The sequence below is a fragment of the Salvelinus namaycush genome, chromosome 42, assembly GCF_016432855.1.
Source record: "Salvelinus namaycush isolate Seneca chromosome 42, SaNama_1.0, whole genome shotgun sequence".
Taxonomy (NCBI): domain Eukaryota; kingdom Metazoa; phylum Chordata; class Actinopteri; order Salmoniformes; family Salmonidae; genus Salvelinus; species Salvelinus namaycush.
The window spans coordinates 16,828,567-16,841,179 of NC_052348.1; positions in this window are offsets into that span (position 1 = coordinate 16,828,567).

Consider the following 12,613-nt stretch of genomic DNA (forward strand, 5'->3'; position numbering starts at 1 on the left):
GGTATTAACCATGATATCTGACTGTTTTTAACCCTGTAGGTACTGGTATTAACCAAGATATCTGACTGTTTTTAACCCTGTAGGTACTGGTATTAACCATGATATCTGACTGTTTTTAACCCTGTAGGTACTGGTATTAACCATGATATCTGACGGTTTTTAACCCTGTAGGTACTGGTATTAACCATGATATCTGACTGTTATTAACCCTGTAGGTACTGGTATTAACCATGATATCTGACTGTTTTAACCCTGTAGGTACTGGTATTAACCATGATATCAGACTGTTTTTAACCCTGTAGGTACTGGTATTAACCATGATATCTGACTGTTTTTAACCCTGTAGGTACTGGTATTAACCATGATATCTGACTGTTTTTAACCCTGTAGGTACTGGTATTAACCATGATATCTGACTGTTATTAACCCTGTAGGTACTGGTATTAACCATGATATCTGACTGTTTTTAACCCTGTAGGTACTGGTATTAACCATGATATCTGACTGTTTTTAACCCTGTAGGTACTGGTATTAACCATGATATCTGATTGTTATTAACCCTGTAGGTACTGGTATTAACCATGATATCTGACTGTTTTAACCCTGTAGGTACTGGTATTAACCATGATATCTGACTGTTGTTAACCCTGTAGGTACTGGTATTAACCATGATATCTGACTGTTTTTAACCCTGTAGGTACCGGTATTAACCAGGATATCTGACTGTTTTTAACCTTGTAGGTATTGGTAGTAACCATGATATCTGACTGTTTTTAACACTGTAGGTACTGGTATTAACCATGATATCTGACTGTTTTTAAACCGGTTGGTAGTGGTATTGGTATATATAGAAGTTCTTGATGATCCGATAAATGGTTGATTTAGGTGCAATCTTACTGGCAGCAATATCCTTGCCTGTGAAGCCCTTTTTGTGCAAAGCAATGATGACGGCACGTGTTTCCTTGCAGGTAACCATGGTTGACAGAGGAAGAACAAGGATTCCAAGCACCACCCTCCTTTTGAAGCTTCCAGTCTGTTATTCGAACTCAATCAGCATGACAGAGTGATCTCCAGACTTGTCCTCAAACCTGTGTTTGAGAGAATCACTGACATGATGTCAGCTGGTCCTTTTGTGGCAGGGCTGAAATGCAGTGGAAATGTTTTTGGGGGATTCAGTTCATTTGTATGGCAAAGAGGGATTTTGCAATTAATTGCAATTCATCTGATCACTCTTCATAACATTCTGGAGTATATGCAAATTGCCATCATGCAAACTGAGGCAGCAGACTGTGAAAAGTAATATTTCTGTCATTCTCAAAACGTTTTGCCACGACTGTAGGTACTGGTCTAATTCAGCCTGATAATGGTGGTGGCAAACCAGAAGAATATGGTGAGGAGGATTGTGTTGAGATTCTTAAAGATCAGAGTCCTCTGGAGGCATGGAATGACTTGTCATGTGACAGGAAACTCAACTGGATTTGTGAGGTAGTGATTTAACATCATCATGACAACATTCTGTAACACATACAGTAGCCTACAGTTAAAATTCAAGATTATGTTGAGTGTAGTAGAGTGTAGTAGAGTTATGTTGAATCAGTGAGTGTAGTAGAGATATCAAAGGGTATCAAAGCATGTTATTTAATAATCTTTGACAGTCAGTCTTTGTTGTCAAGTTACATATAAGAACAAAATCAACTGCTCATATTTGACTGTTGTTCCCCTATATGGGTCCCAAAAGAGGGAAGCGAAGTTGATATTTTCAGTAGTTCAACCAGCTGTCACTCAAAATCTCCTCGACCAATCAGGTTCATTAAGAGAGAGGGCGGCAGGCAGCCTAGTGGTTAAGATCGTTAGGCCAGTAAACAAACGGTTGCTGGTTCGAATTCCTGAGACGAATATGTGATAAATCTGTCAATGTGCCCTTGAGCAAGGCAAGTATCCCTAAATGCTCCTGTAAATCTCTCTGGATAAGAGCGTCTGCTAAATGAATAAACTGTAAATGTAGAGGTGAGCCCCGGTGGTTACTGTTATCATCTCATCATCACTGGTTAAAACTACCCACCCTCAATATCCACTTGGAGCAGTTTGTAGTGTCACATCTATTGTATGGGCATTATGATGACCCATGTTTGTAGTCCTGGACCTCCTGAACATGTTGATGTATATTTGGGAGTAAACAGAGGGTGAGGTGAAAGGAAGCAGAAAGGTGAAAGGAAGGAGGAGTTCTGGAAACTCCCTGAATTATCTTGGGGCTGTTACATATGATATTTAATATATGTTAACAGCTAGCCTTTGTTGTCCACTTTCCCTCTATGATCTATATATTCCTGGTATGATAGTGTCCTGTCCATCATCACAAGCAGCAAGTCCCATTCCCTGGACAGGAGGAATGTGTTGAGATATACTCTGGACAAGATGACCATGTAGAGAAATGGAATTATTTATATTGTGCTGCAGAAAATGGTTTAACAATAACCCCTGTAACAATCTCTCACACGCACACATGCACACAAGTCTGCCAACGTGTTCTATTTTTTAGCACAGCCACAACTACCCGTGTCATATTAACATATTATCATCACTGACCACAGGGTGAGAGATTTGACCATTTTACCTTGTGATATGGAGATCAAAAACAACAATGATATAATGCTTCTAATCATGTTCATATAAATGTATTAGACTCATGAATGTCATTCAATGAGAACTATAGATGTATTCTAGAAACCAAGTAATATTTGCATATTAAAATGTCATTATATAACAAATATATATAATTGTTAATGGTCCATTCTTGATAATGGTATGATCATCTTACAGAGTGTGTCTTTAAAGCAGAGAAAACATAGGACTATGTCTATAATTGAGGAGGATGTTTGTACCACAGTGTCTGACTGTCTGGTTCTCTGTGTTGCTTAAATAAAGGAACACTGTCCTTTGACAAGGTCTACCAACTTCCTGATTGAATGTGATTGGATTGTTAAAACAGTGTGACCTGGACGCACACAGACAGTTGGTCCCAGATAGAGAGAAAAAAATACTGAGAGGACACACACATACACACAATAACTAACACATGAGAATTCTCACCTCAGACGTGGAGGAGGCCGTAGGAGGGCAACAACCCAGCAGCAGGACCGCTACCTCCGCCTTTGTGCAAGGAGGAGCACTGCCAGAGCCCTGCAAAATGACCTCCAGCAGGCCACAAATGTGCATGTGTCTGCTCAAACAGTCAGAAACAGACTCCATGAGGGTGGTATGAGGGCCCGACATCCACAGGTGGGTGTTGTGCTTACAGCCCAACACCGTGCAGGACGTTTGGCATTTGCCAGAGAACACCAAGATTGGCAATTTCGCCACTGGCGCCCTGTGCTCTTCACAGATGAAAGCAGGTTCACACTTTCATTCAAGATGAAAGCAGGTTCACACAGCATTCAAAAGTGACCAAAACATCAGCCAGGAAGCATAGGAACTGAGAAGTGGTCTGTGGTCACCACCTGCAGAACCACTCCTTTATTGGAGGTGTCTTGCTAATTGCCTATAATTTCCACCTTTTGTCTATTCCATTTGCACAACAGCATGTGAAATTTATTGTCAATCAGTGTTGCTTCAAAGGTGGACAGTTTGATTTCACAGAAGTGTGATTGACTTGGAGTTACATTGTGTTGTTTAAGTGTTCCCTTTATTTTTTTGAGCAGTGTATAATAGTAAAGGCCAAATTCAATATTTGATTAAAAATATAAAACTAAAGGGGTTCTAAAATTCTAAATAAAATTGCTAAATGATCCAATGTATGACCATCTTAAAACAATTCCATATGTTAGCTTAGACTTCTACATCTTCTCTTTTCAGAGAGTGAAAAGCTCAATTAATATCGACAGAATAGCAGAGTCCATTTTTTTTGTCTCCTTGAATATTGAATGCCTCAGCTCAGCTTCAGAATGTCATACAGACTAACCCGAAATACACTGAGTGTACAAAACATTATGCTCTTTCCATGACATAGACTGACCAGGTGAAAGCTATGATCCCTTATTGGTGTTACTTGTTAAATCCACTTCAATCATCAGTGTAGATGAAGGGGAGGAAGGATTTTTAAGCCTTGAGACAATTGAGACATGGATTGTGTATGTGTGCCATTCAGAGGGTGAATGGGCAAGACAACAGATTTAAGTGCCTTTAAATGGGGTATGGTACTAGGTGCCAAGCGCACCGGTTTGTGTCAAGAACTGCAACACTGCTGGATTTCTCACACTCAACAGTTTCCTGTGTGTTTCAAGAATGGTCAACCACCCAAAGGACATCTAGCATCCTTGTGGAAGGCTTTCGATATCTTGTAGAGTCCATGCCCCGAGGGAAATAGCACCTCAATATTAGGAAGCTGTTCTTAATGTTTTGAATACTTAGTGTCTATCTCCATAGGTCAATGCATCAGAGTCACGCATTTCACATTTTAAATGTTTTCTAAGCACAAACATCACATAGTTAAGCATTGTTATAGAACACCTTGTTACATCTGAAAACAACATTTCTAAATATAAAGCTAACAATAGGAGTTCTTTCTGCTCTTTTCTTTCACAACGGGTATGGAACACCCTCACTCAATTCCAGCCCGGTTTTAACCAAACAAGTCCTTCACAGACACAGAGGTATTTAAGGAGTGAATGGTGACAGTATTGGAGGGTTTGGTATACCAACAAGTCTATGAATAGCATAATTGCGTCTGTCAAACAGGTAGGCCTGCCTCTTCTTTTTTTGAAAAGGAAGAAATAAGCTCCAACAAAGTGTTCATGCTGTTAGTGAAGTCAAATTGTCTGAGAATGTACGCTGTTATAGATGTTGGGAGGACTTCACACCTTAACCAGTAGTTTGAGCAGACAGCAACCTCCAGGAAGAGACACAACAGCAGATAGACCATGCATGAATGGGTGGGTATGTAACAGACAGGTCCACTGGTGCATGGTGTTTCTATAGGTAACATCACGCTGTCCCTTGTACAGTGAAGGTTGTGAGTCATTCTCACTTGGAGAGTGTACAAGTGTACTCACAGTGTAGTACATAGCAACGCATTGAATAACACAGTCATACATGGCAAAAAAGACAGTCAAAAAAAATCATAAGGAATAAGGTTTTTGAAGTGTTCGTCCTATATCCAGGAGACATGTGACTGACCGCCTCGATTTGGGTCTTATGTAGCAAAATGTACCATGGTGTTTCTTACATTGGATAAAAGTAGACTCAGAGTGGTACATCAAATTATATGACATACACTGCAGTTGAGGAACAATGGGGAAGTAATTCTGCTTTGAAAGTTGATAAACTTGTAACCCCACTTTTGAGAAAATGGCCCTTGAATGTTTTGGTACACCTACTGGGGAGCTCTTCTTTGTCTACATCTATTCAGCATTGTTCACACCCTCTTAAGCCTTAGCCCCACCCATCTCTTTAAGGAGTCACATGTGAGGCCTTGTGCTAAACAGAGTGAGTAAGGTAGTGTAGTAAACAACCCAAGACTAAAGTGGTGAAAGTAGTAGCCTATGATAATGAAAAACTTCAGGTAAAAATACACTTCATCTAGTCCTTGGCCTATATCCTAATCTGACTTTGGTGCAGGCCATGTTGTTCTACACATTACCATCTCTGCTCAACACACACTATATCAAATAAAATCAGTTAATTTGTCACATGCAGAGGATACAGAAGGAGTAAATGGTACTGTGAAATGGTTATTTGCATATTTGCATAGCAGCATATAAAAAGTAGAAAGTGTCCAGACAAGAATATTGAATAAATATTTTCTAATTATTAGATGATGTTTACCCTGACGCTAGGCGTGTGCAAAGCTGTCATCAAGGCAAAGGGTGGCTGCTTTGAAGAATCTGAAATATAACATATATTTTGATTTGTTTAACACTTTTTTGGTTACTAGATGATTCCATATGTGTTATTTCACAGTTTGGATGTCTTCACTATTATTCTACAATGTAGAAATAGTAAAAATAAAGAAAAAACCCTTGACTAAGTAGGTGTGTTCGAATGTTTGACTGGTACTGTATATTTGACAAAAATCTTAATCTGAGGAAGTAATGTGGATTTAACCGTTTAACAGGATCATTACACCAGAGAGCTGAGAAAGATATATTTGTGTCATTACTTGTCATTGTACATTGGTGGGAGGATGATCAGTAATATACAGAACGTAATTAAAGAGCGCTATGTAGCCTGTTTTAGCTGTTCTGCTGATTGTGCTAAATAAAAATCAAATAAAACTGCTTTTCTGATTTTTCTGGCACCTATTTGCAGTTCAGCTCTTATGAACTCCATCGCTCACTAGTGTGTAGAAGACTTCGCAACACAGTTTATTCTCTGGTGACTTCGTCTGGATGTGTAACGGTCGTCTTGTGGTGAATGAGCGGACCAAGGCGCAGCGGGTGATGAAGACATAATGAATATTTATTAACAGAACGACGAAACACGAAAACTCTTAAACAAACTACAAAACAAATAAACAACGTAGACTGACCTAAAACATGAGAACTTACAAATACACGAAGAACGCACGAACAGGTACAGACTACAAACAAACGCTACAGTCCCGTGTGGTACGAACATACATACAGACACGGAAGACAATCACCCACAAACAAACAGTGAGAATAGCCTACCTTAATATGGTTCTCAATCAGAGGAAACGTCAAACACCTGCCTCTAATTGAGAACCATATCAGGCAACACATTAAACCCAACATAGAAACACAATACATAGAATGCCCACCCCAACTCACGCCCTGACCAACTAAACACATACAAAAACAAGAGAAAACAGGTCAGGAACGTGACAGGATGTTGGTCACTATGAATACCTCATAGGGAGGAATTAAGACTTCTCTCTCTCCTGTAAATACAGAGTAATATGATATGACAGCTCCAAAACATGTGGAGATCTCAAAGCAGGACGTCGCTCCAAATTAATCTTTGCCCATTTCCCTGCCTTTGAGTGTCCGAGGTGAAGGTGCTGAAACAAATATTTTTGTTGACAACGTTCTGATCAAAATACACTTTGGTTCTACGATAGTTACAGTGGTTCGTCCTTTAAAAGTTGCAGCATACTGCAGTACAGCTTGCGTGGTGCCGCAGAATTCTATGGCACGTTATTTACGTGCCAACAACTGGTACCATTAATGCTAGTTAGTGCTAGTTTGACCACCAGAGGGCATCTTTGAGAAGCATTTGATATCCTTCAATAGCGGCTGTACTAGAGAATTTAAAACCTTTTTTGTAAGAACATAGTATATGGGACTGATTTTAAGAAATGTTGCTTAATTAATTTGATTTTATTAATATTTGGTACTACGATAGGTAGTAGTGCTGAGTGATAAGTGCTTTTTAATGTTGGTTTGGTTTCAGTTCGATTATTACAATATTTCATTTTTTTTATTTTTATGACTTTGTTATTTCATTCCAAGTCATCATCCCATCTCTGTGATTCAGGTCTCCCTTGTTGTAGTGATGCAGCGCTCCCTTGTTGTTGTGATGCAGGGCTCCCTTGTTGTTGTGATGCAGTGCTCCCTTGTTGTTGTGATGCAGGGCTCCCTTGTTGTTGTGATGCAGGGCTCCCTTGTTGTTGTGATGCAGTGCTCCCTTGTTGTAGTGATGCAGTGCTCCCTTGTTGTAGTGATGCAGTGCTCCCTTGTTGTAGTGATGCAGCGCTCCCTTGTTGTAGTGATGCAGGGCTCCCTTGTTGTAGTGATGCAGTGCTCCCTTGTTATAGTGATGCAGCGCTCCCTTGTTGTAGTGATGCAGCGCTCCCTTGTTGTAGTGATGCAGCGCTCCCTTGTTGTAGTGATGCAGCGCTCCCTTGTTGTAGTGATGCAGTGCTCCCTTGTTGTAGTGATGCAGCGCTCCCTTGTTGTAGTGATGCAGTACTACCTTGTTGTAGTGATGCAGTACTACCTTGTTGTAGTGATGCAGCGCTCCCTTGTTGTTGTGATGCAGGGCTCCCTTGTTGTAGTGATGCTGCGCTCCCTTGTTGTAGTGATGCAGGGCTCCCTTGTTGTAGTGATGCTGCGCTCCCTTGTTGTAGTGATGCAGCACTCCCTTGTTGTTGTGATGCAGGGCTCCCTTGTTGTTGTGATGCAGGGCTCCCTTGTTGTGATGCAGCACTCCCTTGTTGTTGTGATGCAGGGCTCCCTTGTTGTGATGCAGCACTCCCTTGTTGTTGTGATGCAGGGCTCCCTTGTTGTAGTGATGCTGCACTCCTTTGTTGTAGTGATGCAGCGCTCCCTTGTTGTAGTGATGCAGGGCTCCCTTGTTGTAGTGATGCTGCACTCCCTTGTTGTAGTGATGCAGCGCTCCCTTGTTGTAGTGATGCAGGGCTCCCTTGTTGTAGTGATGCAGGGCTCCCTTGTTGTAGTGATGCAGCGCTCCCTTGTTGTAGTGATGCTGCACTCCCTTGTTGTAGTGATGCTGCACTCCCTTGTTGTAGTGATGCAGCGCTCCCTTGTTGTAGTGATGCAGGGCTCCCTTGTTGTAGTGATGCAGGGCTCCCTTGTTGTAGTGATGCAGCACTCCCTTGTTGTAGTGATGCAGGGCTCCCTTGTTGTAGTGATGCAGGGCTCCCTTGTTGTAGTGATGCAGGGCTCCCTTGTTGTTGCAGCTGCTGCTTATGCTGTCTGACTAAATACCTATTTAGTGTTGTAAATATATGAACACTATTGTGACTATGAACACAGTTAGTAGCTTTATGTAGCAGTAGCCTGTATCTATTGCTTTACAATTCAGGTCACTCTTCCATTTCCCAGTGCTCTTTAGAGTATAGACAACTTTACACCACAGGTTACTGACTGCTGACTTTGTCTGGATGTTGGTGACTTTGAATACCTCATAGGGAGGAATCAAAACTTCCCCCTCGTTTGCATAGGCAGAGTAATATGTCAGGTTAACACCAAAACATGTGTTGATCTCAAAGCAGGATGTGTCTCCAAAATCGTATAAGGTCTTATGTATAGAACTTGAGACAAAATAACCAAAGCGCATTTCTTTGTTGACAACATCCTGATCAAAGGTTGCGTTGGTTCTAAAGTAGGTGGTCCTACATGTTGTTTGACTTTGTTTGAGAATCTGAATGGCGTCAGTTAGATAGAAGTGCAGGGAATGGTACTGGAATGATGTTCCATACCCATAACTGCCTTGTCTAACTGCTTCGTTGAAGTCTAGGTAGATGGATTCAGATGGAGGTTGGGGTTTGTTATTTGTGTACAAATACATAGAGATGGAATGCACTTTTTGCAGACCATCTTTTGGATTGGATGCATGTTTCTCTGCTATGTCCCAGGCTCTTCTGAAGTTAGTGGTGGTGTTTTTCTCATGTGGGAGATAGTAGCTATCCACCCTCTTAAAGGCTTCGTCTCTGCAGCCATCATATTTGTCGTCAACAGAATCAGGTGCCATGTCCAGTGGGAAAATCTTGTTCTGTAACAGTAACATTCTTTAGTGACATTCTCTTTATACAGACCTAACAGGTCCCTGCTTGGGCGATAAAATGTTTACCAATCCCTTATTCGCCGCAGTTTCCTGTTTGTGAGGCCAAATGTGAGGAAAACAAGTATTAAGTCTTGTGTGTTTGTCTGTTGTTTTATATCAATGTGCAAAATGAAAGTACAAAATAAAGGCACCTCCCAAGTCCTGAAGCAGGATGCCAAAGATCTGATCCACAATAGTTTTTTCTGCATAGCTCAGGGCGTAGTCAAAACAACATGAAGCCTATTCACAGGTACTGCCCATAACATTTAAGGACTCTCTTTTCTTGTCAGAAAAGACAGTCGTATGACACTATTTTCTTTTGTCTCTGTAAAAGGAGTCCTTGTTCAACTTAAAAATATAAATCAACTCTGCTGGTGTTAAATGTGAAGTTATATAAACGTGTAAAAAATATCTTACACTGTAACAAATATTTTATTGCTGCGTTTTGTTAACTCAACTTGATTTCCTGATTTGACGTAATGTATTATAAGCAGGGTAAATCAACTAAACTAGGTAAATTAAATATTACGTTTTAGGTTGTATTTTTCTTAGGGTACCTGTTCCACCAGTCCAAAGTGAAGACAGAGAATAAACATCAAGACACAGATTGTGTTTGTCTTCTTCTCAGTGCTCTTCACATCTAAAGATGAGATCAAAACCAGTGAAAGGATGAGAAACATTTTATAATGTTCTGCAATGACAACAGTTTTGTATGTATCTGTAACTTATTTGTATGTAAAGGCACAATGGAAAAGATCTCACCATCAATTAACAGATGTCCACCACCCATGTTGCAGTAGATGTTGACCTCAATTCTACAGCATGTTCAAAGTATAATCAAACATTAATAATAATGAAGTTAATAAAAGATCACATCCTGTCAAATGGAGAATCATCACCTGCACTCTGTACTAGTACAGTAACTGGTGATGCAAGGAGCTCTTCAGTCAAACTCTTCTTACAGTGGATCAGTTATCTCTGTCATCCCAGTCATGTGTTTCTTTTAATAGCTGTGATAATGTTGATCCATCCCACAGTGACGTTGAGGTCTCGACTGAAAGAGAACTTTAAAGTTACTTTCTCTTTCAATTTGGATAAATCTTTAACCTAATTTTCTTCATTACAATGTTATATTTGTGTGATAGTGAGGTATAGTCATACTAGGCATAATTTAACTCAGAGTATTATTATATTTGTATGTAGCCAGAGGGGGGAATTGTCAACGTTTACCAGGGTAACTGCATTGGCAGGGAGTGACAGTTGTCTCTAAGCTTCGTCTGCCAATCATGTTTTTAGCTGGTGAGGCCCACAATTCCCATTTTAAGACGATGATTTAGGCAGAATCCCAATTACTCTTTAACAGCTTCCTATTGTTGTTTCCTTTACCTTGTTATGTCAGCGTGAGACCCAGTGTAACGCCGGGGTGTAATGGGTGAGAAGTCAGGCGCAGGAAGCAGTTCAGGGTAGTGCTAACTTTTAATGCACCACAACGGTGAACATACTCCAACCAAAACAAATGCCCCAAACACAGGGGACTAAAACAGTCCAGCAAAAAACCCAAATACATGGGAGAACCGTGACGCACAGACGTGTACACATGTACATCGAACAATCCCGGTAAATAAAGCCCAACCAATCAGCCTAAAACAAACACAGGTGAAACCAATAAACAGAAAAGGGGAAAAGGGATCAGTGGCAGCTAGTAGGCCGGTGACGACGAGCGCCGAGCGCCACCCGAACAGGAAGGGGAGCTACCTTCGGTAGGAGTCGTGACACCCAGATGTTTTCCCCATAGTGACTCATTACATTCTATTTAAATCTATGGGTTTCCCATAATATTGCTTTCATATGGCAAGGTCTTTTAGATCTGTGGTGGTTACGAAGGAAAGAAGACAAGGACAGGAGACAAGGAAAGAGGACAAGGAATGGAAGGAAGGAAGCAGATTGAGACTATTGGGACGTGACCTTATGGGTGTTTGGTATCATAGCTGCTGACAATGTATTAAGTTTATGGTGGAGTCCAGCCACAGTAGAGGTAGCACCTAATCCAACAGCTACAGTGGTAAGAAAAAGTATGTGAACCCTTTGGAATTACCTGGACTTTTGCATAAAATGGTCATACAATTTGATCTGATCTTCATCTAAGTCACAATAACAGACAAACACAGTCTGCTTAAACTAATAACACTGTCTGTCCGGTTGTCACGACTTCTGCCGAAGTTGGTACCTATCCTTGTTCGGGCAGCGTTCGGCGGTCGACGTCACCGGTTTTCTAGTCACCACCGATCCACGTTTCATTTTCAATTTGTTTTGTCTTCATTATACACACCTGGTTTCCATTCCATAATCATTGTTCCCTATTTAACCTCTGGTTTCCCCCTTGGTTTTGTGCGTGTTTGTTATTGTCAAGTTGTCTCGTTTTGTGACCTGGATTATTTGTCTCCATGGAATATTGTTTTGAGTAAAGTTACGGTTATTACTCATCTCTGTGTCCTGCGCCTGACTCCGCCTTACCCACATCACCTAGACTTTTGACACCGGTGGGGATTTTATAAATTGTTCAACAGTCTTATGGCTTGGGGGTAGAAGCTGTTGAGGAGCCTTTTGGTCCTGGACTTGGCGCTCCAGTACCGCTTGCCGTGCGGTAGCAGAGAAAACAGTCTATAACTTGGGTGACTGGAGTCTCTGACAATTTTATGGGCTTTCCTCTGACACCACCTATTATATAGGTCCTGAATGGCAGGAAGCTTGGCCCCAGTGATGTACTGGGCCGTACGCATTACCCTTTGTAGCGCCTAACGCTCAGATGCCGAGCAGTTGCCATACCAGGCGGTGATGCAAATGGTCAGGATGTGCTCGATGGTGCAGCTGTAGAACCTTTAGAGGATCTGGGGACCCATGCCAAATCTTTTCAGTCTCCTGAGGGGGAAAAGGTTTTGTCGTGCCCTCTTCACGACTGTCTTGGTATGTTTGGACCATGATAGTTCGCTGGTGATGTGAACACCAAGGAACTTGAAACTCTTGACGCGCTCCACTACAGCCCCGTAAATATTAACGGGGGCCTGTTCGGCCTACCTTTTCCTGTAGTCCA